The sequence below is a fragment of the Papaver somniferum genome, chromosome 8, assembly GCF_003573695.1.
Source record: "Papaver somniferum cultivar HN1 chromosome 8, ASM357369v1, whole genome shotgun sequence".
NCBI classification, from domain to species: Eukaryota; Viridiplantae; Streptophyta; class Magnoliopsida; order Ranunculales; family Papaveraceae; genus Papaver; species Papaver somniferum.
In genome coordinates, this window is record NC_039365.1 from 56,873,737 (window position 1) to 56,886,167 (window position 12,431).

The 12,431-nt window shown below is 35.9% G+C and overlaps 1 pseudogene; it reads right to left on the bottom strand.

Moving 5' to 3' along the window:
- Positions 1 to 551: 551 nt before the first annotated feature.
- Positions 552 to 3,987, bottom strand: LOC113301971 (annotated as a pseudogene).
- Positions 3,988 to 12,431: the final 8,444 nt, after the last annotated feature.

Sequence of the window (12,431 nt, forward strand, 5' to 3'; positions counted from 1 at the left end):
CTTGTTTTTCTTTTCATTTTAATTTTAACATCAAAGTACATACATTTACACACATAACACGTAATCCAATATCTAATAATATGCCATAAAACTACTACTCCCTTCATCTCCTGTATATAGGCGGAGAAGTAGAATTCTCTTATAATAAGAAAAAGTTTTGTTTTTATAAATTTTTCTAATGTTGTCTGATTTACCCTCATCAATTCCAATATATTTGTCTAGGAAACATGGAAAAAATTCAATAAAATAAGAGTTTTTATCCCACTAAAATATTAAAATAGTATATTTCTTCTTGGGAATTACCAAAGACATTAACTAAGCTTTTTAATGTCATACTCTTTAATAAGGATAAATATGCAAGAAACCACATTGAAATTGGTTTTATGCCTATCTATTGAGACTAAAGAATTTTACTTCTCCGCCTTTATATTAGAGACGAAGGAAGTAGAAAGTTATTTGAATTGAAAACAAATCTAGATATTTGGTATGTTTCGATATATTAATAACTTATTAATTTATCGATAAATAAATACTTCGCTAAATTGTTAGAATTTGACATTTCCAAAATTATTAATTTATCAAAGTTTTACTGTAGATTGATGGAGTTTCAAAGAAAGCAAAAATAAAAATAAAAATTAAAACCATCGGCTCTTTTTCTTCTTTTTTTTTTAAAGCAAAGCCCAAGACTAGAAGGCAATACATTAAAAAATTGTATATAGAATATGAAAAACAGAAAGGAGTGGACAACACAATTCTGTTGATTGAGATGAAAAGATGAATATGGTTACCATTAATGTTGCTGAGAAACCCATGTATAAATCTGGCCACCTGCGGTAGCACCGGCCAACATTCCAACCTTGTAAGGGTGAGCAGAAAATCGACATGGAATTGCAGACATGTAAGAGCATCCACAGTGGGCGAGTATAACCAAAAATAAATCAAATTCCAGACCAAATATGGTCGCGACCAAATCCCAAATTCTAATATAGTCGGGCGTAAATTTAAAGTACGCTTGTTGCTGGGCGTAAATTTAAAGTACGCTTGTTAACGGGCGGAGATTTAAATTACGCACGATGAAATTTTAATTAAATAAAAAAAAAAAAGAATGAGGCGGACTTTTAAAGTCCGCCCGATGAAAGTTGCAAAGAATGGGGCGGACTTTTAAAGTCCGCCTGATGAAATTTTAATGGGGCGGACTTTTAAAGTCCGCCTAATGAAATTTATAAAAAATGGGGCGGACTTTTAAAGTCCGCCTTATGAAATTTTACAAAAAAAAAAATGGGGCGGACTTTTAAAGTCCGCCTGATGAAATTTTAATCATGTACCGTTGCGTCACAACATGGACTAAACCCAAATTTTGGTCTTTTTTTTGATCTTTGATCTTTGGTTTTGATCGCACCACTGCAGTTGCTAAGGGCTTTCTAAGGTCACCATTTTTCTGTAAGCTGTGGATATGACATCAACTCCTCTTTTCATATTACCAATGAAGAGATAAGAATCATTCCAGCCCCAAATTGCTCTGCAGTTGAAAAAAACATTGTCAAACACAATTCATTTATTCTTAAAGTCATCGAGCAATAATTACTACGCAAGAGAGGTGATATAGATCTTAATGTGTATCTAGACTCTGGAGGCATGTATCTATTGGTCTGAATGACCTATTTACTAAAACAACCAGTGATGTGAATGATACATAACACAAACAAAGCATATCTCATGCACCTAAGCAATGAAGTGAATAAGAAAGAAGCTCTGTGTTTCTGCTTTCATGTCACACATTATATTCAATCCAACCTATGTACCATTTGCAATACCAAAAAATTGATATAATATCGGGCAAATTTGTTAGAAGGTCCCATAAGCACTTTGTGGGAGAACATACTAACTGAAATTGCAGAATATTTTCTTGGCATTATTGTTATTATGAATGATTTGTCATGAGAACTGATACCTGAAAGAGGGAATCCATCTGCCGACTTGATTATTATGTTGAACCATAGATATGTCCATGAAATTCGTTCCCCTTATTAATCCAACTTTGTCGTTAGCACTATATCAACATGTCAAAAACGAAAAATTAAGAACTCAACTTTTAGCTGTTTGTTTTACAATTAAAAGACACTATTACGAGCCAAACAATTACAACAGACCTTGTGGTTGCAAGACAATTTCCACTGGGTGAAAAGTAAGCAGAATGAACAGCTTTTTTATGGTCTACCATCTTTAAGGATTCAGGTCGATTTGCAGTAATGTTTCTCAAATCCCATATGCAAGCAGTACCATCCGAGGAACTTGTAGCCATACAATTTGTGTTTTCCGGGTGGAAATCTATGGTGTTGATCCGTTGGTCATGCAGTATACATGAGCTTGACGATTTTCCTGCTCTTTCATCCCAAACATTTATCATACCCTGAGCCTCACCAAAATACACAGACTTTGCCTCATTTGGGTGGGGAGAAAGACAAAAGATGGCATCATCACTGGAATATAGCATATCAAAGGCCTCCTTCTCTACATCCATCAAACGAATGCATCCATCATAAGAACTTGTATATACCTGTGATATACAAGTAATCAGTAAATTTATCGAAACAGATGCTTATGAGCAGCATACTTGTGACAGTTCTTGTCATTTAAGTGAACTACAAATGATCAAAATACAAAAATGATAAGAACTTTAAATGTACTTTCTAAAACTTATTAGCCATGTTTCTAGTAGTTCACTAAGAAATCCTTCTTATGCCGTGCTATCACATACAAGAAAATCTACTCTCCTCTTTGATTGCCATAGTCCCTTTCTTTCTTTATTTTCTTTTTCCTAAAGAGTCAACATTTTGCTACTTTATTTTTTTATTTTTTTTTGGAAGCATTGCTACTTATATTATCTTGTTTAAGTAGCCTTCAAATCAAGTACTACTGAGAATGGAAAGTAAAGAATGCAGAAAAATTCAAAGATTGTAAATGATCAAATTAATCCGGGGGAGGCCATACCTTAGATAAAGAAAACGGTTGAATCACAATTCCTGATATAGGAGCAGTATGGGGATCATAGAGATAAATACCATCATAATTTCCAATCTGTTCTTCTTTATCTTCTTTAAGGTCGGCATCCATATCCCATAAAGCAAGACTCCCAGCCTTATTTCCAGCAACAACGATACTTCTATTCTTACAAGGAAAGAAACATAAATTCAGAATATTCTTCGGTAAAACTCTGGCAACATTCTCTGGTTTTAATATCAAAGATTCCAGATCTAGAGAAGAGCCAATGACAGAGGCATCATCATGAATTGAGCAGCTCATCAAATTGGTTTCGGATAAACTCTTGATGGTATCGATGAGATGTTTCTGATGCTTCATCTGGTTATCAAGGGAACCATTACCGTTATACGCATCTAGCATAGGAACAGGACCCAATTTCTTGGGAGAAGATATTCAGATTCAGTGGGATTAGTGACATTTTCTTCTTCTTCTAGTCCAATTTTGTTCTCAGGAGGTATGCCTCGAGCACGTAGGGAGCGTCTCATTACAATTGGGGCTTCCGATTTCGGTTGTTTTCCTCGATTCGTTTTATAAGTTTTGGTTTCTGTTCTGTTAAAAACAAAAACAACTAGTGAGAAAAATAAAAATCCATGAAAGCGAGTAGAGATAGTTAATTTACCTTTGACGTTTTGATGTAGAAGAATGAAATTGGTTAGCTACAGACTGAATCTTGAAAGAAGACATCATCTCTTGGTTGCGCTTTATATTCTCAAGCCTTCTCCTTTCGTAGTCAGTTAGGGTTTTTTGAGACGCCATTAAAACTAATCAAATCCTCGAACTATACCAGTTAATTGGGTACAAGCGGTTTCTCTATGACTCTTCCAGTTTACTCACAATCGCTTTTATTTATTTATTTATTTATTTTTGGGGTGTGGGGAAATGAATGAATTTCAGCGGGAAGACTTAGAACATGATATTTGGTAGAATATCTTCCACAGAAATCTTGTGGAGATTGAACTCTTATTTATATGAAAAGATATGGTTACAGAGTTGTTGATAAAACAAAATACTGTTACTGACTTTGAGAACGAGTTTATAGCTAACAAAAGGAACGACTAAATAGCCTATAGATTAGTGCTGGCTGACTGACTAACTGAGCTGAGAGTCTTGAGGAAGACTCTTTGTTGTATGCTTAACACCTCCCCTCAAGTTGTACTTGAGTTGACGAATGTGCAACTTGCTTCTAATGTACTGGAACCGCGGTGAACATATCCCTTTCGTAAATATATCAGCCAACTGGTCTTTTGAACTTATAAAATGAACTTGTAACTGCCCCTCAAACTGTTGTATGAGAAAACTGGTGTTTCTCTTCAAATTCATAGTTGGAGATAGTCAAAATACCTCTTCAAAGTTTTAGTGTGAGATAGTCGAAATACCTCTTCAAAGTTTTTGTTCTGTGTTGATTAACAGACACAAGGGTTATTGATCTTTATTGGTTAACAACAAACATAATTGGTAATGGTAGTGTTCTGTGTTGATTAACAGATACAAATGGCAATGATAATGATAATGTTGTTTAACTGATTTTGAAAGAGGGCGTTGATGGGAATAGGGATATGAAATGATGGTGTGAAAGATGGTGGAGATTTGTGTTATAGGTAGCATGGATGGGTGAAAAATAAACACTTGCACATGGTGCAGAGTTCAAATCTCTTTCAGCTGTTTTCACAAGCAGGTTAGGGGTTTACTATACCTTTTCCAACGTTGGATTGTATTGTATGGACTTCAAGTCTCTGCTCCAGAAACCAAATTCTCTTAAATTACTCGAATACTAAAACATGTCTAAATCCATACGATTCAACGACAATAAAACGATAAGAGCATCTTCTCCAATTGTTTGTTTGTTTGTTTTTTTTTTGACCGGAAGAAAGCAATTGAAAGAGGTTTTGCTATGAAGAGATAGGGGATTTGAGTGTTTGGATGCTGATATGAAAGTGGTGGTGATGGTGGTGATCTACTGTTGGTTGCAGCGGAAGGGGATCGAACCCTCCTGATACCAACTTAGAACATGATATTTGGTAGAATATCTTCCACAGAAATCTTGTGGAGATTGAACTCTTATTTATATGAAAAGATATGGTTACAGAGTTGTTGATAAAACAAAATACTATTACTGACTCCGAGAACGAGTTTATAGCTAACAAAAGGAACGACTAAATAGCCTATAGACTAGTGCTGGCTGACTGACTAACTGAGCTGAGAGTCTTGAGGAAGACCCTTTGTTGTATGCTTAACAGGAAGGATTGACGATTAGGCGGGAAAATGGTTAGTGGGGAATTACTGCTCCGTTAGGACCCTCCCTCTGAATGGGATGGTCGATGATACCGCAGCTTTGATCGGCTTAGAGCAACCACGGTGGACGATCAAACCTATAAATATGGTCCAGAAACAAGACACAGTGGGACGTCCTAAAGAGTAAAAAATGGACCAAAACCAAATCCCAGACTATATTTGGTCTAGGATCAAGATCAAAACCAAATATAATCGAGCAAACGTATAATGTACGTTTGTCAGTAGGCGAAGTTATAAAGTACGCTTCACATGAAACGGATGTATAGTCCTCGTTCCATGATGAGGAGTGTATATAAACTACGCTTCAATGGAGCGGTGGTGAAATGTACGCCCGATTAGGCGTTGCTGAAATGTACGCCTCATGACAGGCATGGACTATAGATTCGCCCCACGAGTGGTTTACACCGAAGGTATGGCTCACATTATATCTTCGCGTGGCTACCCATCAGGCGTACATTATATGTCCGCATCGCGTACGTACACACTTATTATACACATTTATCTCCACGTGGTTTGCACGGAAGTATGGCTCACATTATATGTTCGCCTGGCTACCCATCAGGCGTACATTGTATGTCCGCATCACATACGGGCACACTTATTATTCACGCCCCATCAGGCGTACATTATATCTACGTCTCTTTATGGGGCGTATATTATACTTTCGTGCCAGACCCCGCGTTTGTTAAGTTTACGCCCGTTGTCGGGCATAATGTTTATATACGCTCCATCCAGGCATGCATAATAACTACGCCCATCAGCAAACGAACGTAAAATGTACGCTCGATCATATATAGTCCACTACCGTAGCGTTATATCACGGACTAAATCCAAAATTTGGTCTTTTTTTTGCTCTTCAGTCTTTGGTTTTGATCGCACCACTGTAGTTTCTTTTAGAAACGGTTTATCCGCCGGAAATGCTAGGGTTACCGATTCCTGGTCCCAACGAAAATTCCGCCTCTCACAATACATGGGCCCCACTTTCATCCACTAATAATCTCAATGCACGGAACGTGACCCTAAACCGTTTGATACCGTATTCGGGATATTTTGCGGGAGGGAGATGCAACAGGTGTAGCACTCCCCGTTTATCCCCTCTACATTTTTGTGTCTGATGAAATTTCATAAAATAATTTCATCTTCGGCACTACGTTAAAAGGTAACCTTTACCTTCTTTATTATAGGCGGATGATGAGACCGATAAAACCCTCGGTCCTAAGTGGTTTAAAGCATCTTCGTGCTTTTGTATTTGTGCGATCATATTCATTGAATTTTTGTGAAATGCATTTACGGTCGAGGATTGAATTCGCATTCTTAACCAGGTTTACACATTTTGTTTTTTAAATCTCACATTGTTAAGTTCACTCGGACTGTCGAATTATTTATTCCATAAAAATAAAATAAATAAATAAATAAAAGTCAGTTCTTAAACGTTTAAAAGATGTTATAGTAACAACTAAATCATCTTAAATTCTATCAAAAGTGTCAAAAGATTTATAAATTATAGTACAAATCTATAAACATTAACCGATATTATTTCTAAAACAAATGACTTTTGCATTCGTGAATTTTGTGGGTTTGTTAACTCTATATAAAACATTGGAATTTTATGGTTTTGGCCTTGCATTTTTCTTCTAGGGTTCGGGATAATTGATTTTTTTTTCCTTACGGTTTAGGATTTTGTTCTCTAATTTATTTTTGTTAATTAGTTTACATGTACCGGTCAATGGTGACAGTGAGAGCTCATGAGTACTGATTTGACCTGAAACAAAAGGAGAAGTTTCATTCTTTTGAAACATCATGGTTAGGAAAAACTATATATTTTGGTGTATTTTGTTTCATTAGCCAAATAGAGGTTTGCTCTAATTTGTTCTCTTTACTTTGTTAGTAAGAGTAATAATTTAAACTTTGTCAAAGTTGAAACTTAATTATGTTGAGATTCTTCGATTCCCAAGGACTGTAAGTTTTGCTTGTGGAGTAAGTTGATGTTGGAAATCCATTTTTCATGTTGTATACAAGTGGAAGCACTGGAAAACCCAAGGTAATTTATGTTGGTTACTTGAAAGGTCTTAATCTTCCTTCTATATATACAACTAGGGACATCAGTTTTTTTTCGTCCTTGGAGTCAAATATTTTTTTGTGTGGTGTTCCAACTTAAAATTATAATTTTGATGTTTGTGAATTTGGAGTTTGATATAAGCTAAGTATTGTTATTTTATGTACTTACAAGAATTTTACTAACCAAGATCCAGAGTGGGGGATAAATATGACGCTGCATAAATTCAAAATTATCATGGTCCTTAATATATTGTTGTTTTATCTGGACTTCAGTTATTGTTTATTTTATACTTGGGAATGAAAATATCATAAAATTAAAGAAAAGAAAGATATTGACCTCGGGAAAGAGGTTTTTTTTAATATTTCTTTTGTTCGTTTGCTATGATATTTTATGATATTTTTAGTAGCCCTCTGGTATTTTATAAATTGGGTTGTTTAATATTTGAAGTATTATTAATTTTACATATGTTCTTACGCATGATTTTAGCATGATCCTAGCACTTTTTCTTTATTTGTCTCCTTCACATTTCACGGTTAAGTTTTTGTCTACTCTGTGCCTATCATGGATTATCTTCTGATTTGATTTTTTAAATCCCTGTCTTCTCATCTTTTTTGTGTTTCTTCTTTGAATCTAATGGCGGTCTAATTTTTTTGCAGGTTGTCTTGATATTGATATGGACCTTATCCAGTTTTGGATCTATGTTCAAAGAGTTTGCTTCTTTCTCTTGATAATATTGTCAACCATGGCGGTTTTGCCAGTAAACAATCTCCTATCTACGGCACTTTTGTCAACTTGTATGAGTTCAACATTAAGTTTTTCTCAGTACGAGAACCATTATCCTACCACCATTCAAATGTTTGAAGCCATGAAATGCCATTGTTTCTTTCTGAGTCAACTACCGATCCAAGATCAACAAATTCAAAAATTAAACTTTCCGCTCAAAACCGTCCGATATAGTAGGAAATTTCCTTATTCCGTGGCATACATACACATGCTGTCAACAGAATATAATTCTTTTTGTTATTGGAATTATCCTCTGCCAGTGTCTAGGAAACAAAATATCTTTGTCACAGTCAATATTAAATGCTATTGTTACGATATAAAAGAAAAACCAAAACATTCTTGTAATCAGAGAAAGAGTCAAAACCCTAAACAGCTTTCTGAAGTTTCTGAAGAAATGGATACTCAAAGTTCCAACAACCTAGGTGTTATCACTGAAAAATGAAGACTACTTCGATCAGTTCCAAAGGTGCCATTGGATCCACAAAGAATATCACTGAAGCTGCTAATGAATGGAAAATATCTTGATCGACAAGCTAATAACTGATGACGATGATGTTGAGATCTCAGAGATGAAAGAAGAGCTAAATCTGCTTTGGAAAAACTATAAGGGAAGGGCAGTCAAGACTGTGGGGAAATACCTTTTTGTTTTCAAGTTCAGCTCTGAGAAGGACATGAAGGATGTTATGAAAAAATCCTCTTGGATTGTCCAGAGAAACCTTCTGGCTTTACAATTGTATACCACTGCAATTGCTTACAAAGATTATTCTTCTGATAAGCAAGAATGGAATGTTCAGTTTAAGGGTCTGCTGTTGGAACATCACCACGAAGCGGTTGTGAATGAAGCTAGAGAATATTTGGGTAAGAAAATAAGCACCAATCCCAGAAACTGCAGACCACGTTCAGGAAACATGTTAACAGCAAGAGTTGAGATTGATCTCAAAAAGCCTCTCAAAAGAGGAGATTGGTGGAACACTAATGCAGGTGAACCAATCTGGATTCGCTATCATTGGATGAAGCAGCCTCATAACCTTTATTCAAAGTGTTATACCATAGATCATGATAACAATAGATGTGGAGAAGTGGCTGAAATTTTAAAAGAAAGGTCCATGATGCAGGAAGAATATGAAGCACACCTTCAAGCCAAAAGTAATGTTGCTGTTGAAGAAAAATCCCCACAGGGAAGTATTGATGATGACTTTATCCATGTGGAAATGAACAATGACCAAGAGGATGACGCGGATGAAACCAGGACCTCAAAAAGAGCTAGAAACCAAAATACTCAAACAATTGGATCGGGACCTTCAATTCATGGTCCAATTCTTGCTGCTCATGGTGGGGTAGGAAATAATATGGAGGCTAATATTGAACACGTGGATGGAGAAATGATGGATGATAGAGAAAATTATATTGCAAATACTCTGGATGGTGCTAATCAACCTCAAGATGGCCACGCAAACACGATAATATACTCTACATTTACTAATTTCTCTCATACTGCATTTATTCATAAAGTTGACAAATATTGGTTATTTTTCTTTCCGCATAAGTATCTTTTCCTAGCTTGTAGTAAATATTCTAGTACAATGAGGACTCTAGCTTGGAACTGTCAGGGTTTTTCGAGCAAAACAACCAGGGATCATCTGAAAGATCTAATATATAAATATAACCCAGATATTATTTTCATCTCTGAATCTAAAATATGTGAGAATAAAATGAAGAAACTCATAAAACCTTTCAAATATCTAAATAGTAAACTAGTACCATCTGTAGGGTTAGCTGGAGGACTAATTATATTATGGAAAGATGGGTTTAATTTTAAAGTTGTGAATGTCGAATCTTGGATTATTAACTGTTTGGTGCAGGATGACCCTTCAAATCCAGAATGGCTGTTTACATGCATATATGGCTCTTCTTATCCTAACCATAAGCAGAAACAATGGACTTATATAAAAGATCTCAACACCAATGTAAAGAAGCCATGGGTTGTTTTGGGGGACTTGAATTTGGTCTTCAAATATGAAACCAGGAGGAGTGTTTATTCTAATACTTCACAAACTTTAAACACTACTTCCACAGTTGCTTCTTCCTCAAAAGATGCCCCATATGTCAAACTCATTCATGATGTTGGATTGGAAGATTTAGGGCACACAGGACGATCCTTCACATGGTCAAGTAACGTGCATGGAACGGGAATTAGACGTTCAAGACTGGATAGAGCTTTGGTAAATGGAGATTGGATTATTCATTTTGCTGATGCTAAACTTCCACATCTTCCACAACTTGGCTCAGATCATTGCCCCATTATGCTAGATACTTCTATAACTAATGGGGATAAAAGAAGAAACTGGAAATACTTTCAATGTTATGAAAGTGATGAATCGCTCAAAAATGAAGTTGCTGCTGCATAGAGGGTACCATTTAATGGCTCACATGCTTTCCAACTAACAAAACATCTTACCACAACTAGGCAACTTGTGTCTAAGTGAAATAAGGAGAAATTTGGGAATATCCAAAGCAACATACATCTTTTGCATCAACAAATGGAGTCCGTTCAACAAGAATCTGTTGACCCCAACACCAATCAAAAAACTCAGAGTATTGAAAATCAGATTGAACATTGGCATCAAGTACAAAGTGACTTATGGGGTCAGAAATCCAGGGATGAGTATTATCTACAAATGGACAAGAACACAATATATCACCATGTTAATGCTAATAGAAGGCGATCGAGAAACAACATCACAACTTTAAAAGATGAGAATGGGAAATGGTGTACTTCTAGGGAGGATCTGGAGCATTTATTAGTCAAGCACTACAGTGATATCCATACTTTTTCTTCACCACTACGGAATGACTCTATTCTCCAATGTATCCATCAATTCATTACAACCTCAGACGATATGCAGTTAACCAAAATACCAGAAGATGCTGAAATTCTTAAAGCACATAAGAATATGAAATCATGGAAGTCACCTGGTCCGAATGGATTCCCACCGGGTTTTTTCAAGATGCACTGGGATATTGTTAGCAAAGACGTGACAGAGATGGTGAAGCAATTTTTTCGTACTGGTTTCATACTGAAAAGTTTAAATGATACGAATGTCTCCCTCATAGCAAAAACAAATAACAAGCAATTTCCATCTGATTTGCGTCCAATAGCTCTTTGTAATACATCTTACAAAATCATCTCGAAAATTCTTGCAGCTAGAATGAAGAAGGTAATGGGTAAGGTTATATCTCCACTCCAAGGAGCATACGTTCCGGGAAATATCTGACAACATACACCTTTCTCAAGAGATCATCCATACAATGAATAAGAAAAAAGATCCAATTAAACAGCTTACTCTAAAATTGGACATGTCAAAGGCCTTTGATAGGCTTGAATGGTCCTTTTTAATGGATGTCAGGCATCAAATGGGTTTTAGTCAGGAATGGTGTCATTTAATAATGCAGTGTATAAGTACTACAAGAATCTCGATTCTTCTCAATGGTACTCCTTGTCCTGCTTACCAGACGACTAGAGGTGTTAGGAAAGGTGATCCACTATCACCTTACCTATTTATAATAGTCATGGAAGCTCTTTCTCGTCAACTACTTCATGCTGAGCAAAACAATATGATACAAGGCATCAAATTGGCTCCTAATGCACCATCAATTTCACATTTGTTCTTCGCCGATGATTGCCTTCTCTTCATCAATGCGGACATTCATAATGTTAATAATCTTCTGCAAATCATTGAAGGCTTTGGTGCAACATCAGGTCAATTAGTAAACTTCAATAAATCCAGTGTGTATTATACTGCTGGTGTTCCTCATAGATTCTTCAGATTACTCATAAGACGACTTAAAGTACCAAAGATGCAATCTCATGAGAGGTATTTGGGACTGTCGTTATTAATTGAGAGTAAAAAAATTGAATGTTTCTCAAAACTTATTGACAGAATCAAAGGAAGGTTATATCTGCCTGTAATGGAGATTCGATGTCCCAGTGTAGAAAGTCGTTAATGATCAACACAGTAACCAATACAATTCCTTCTTATTCGATGAATTGTCTGCAAGTACCAGCTGAAACTATCAAACGGATTGATTCACTTCAACGCAAGTTCTGGTGGGGATTCACTGATAAGAAAGGGGCGTATATTACTTCGTGGAAGAAACTTGGCCTTTATAAAAATTTGGGAGGACAAGGTTTCAAGAATCTTAAGATATTAAACCATGCACTCTTAGTTAGAGTTGCATGGAAAATATGCATTAA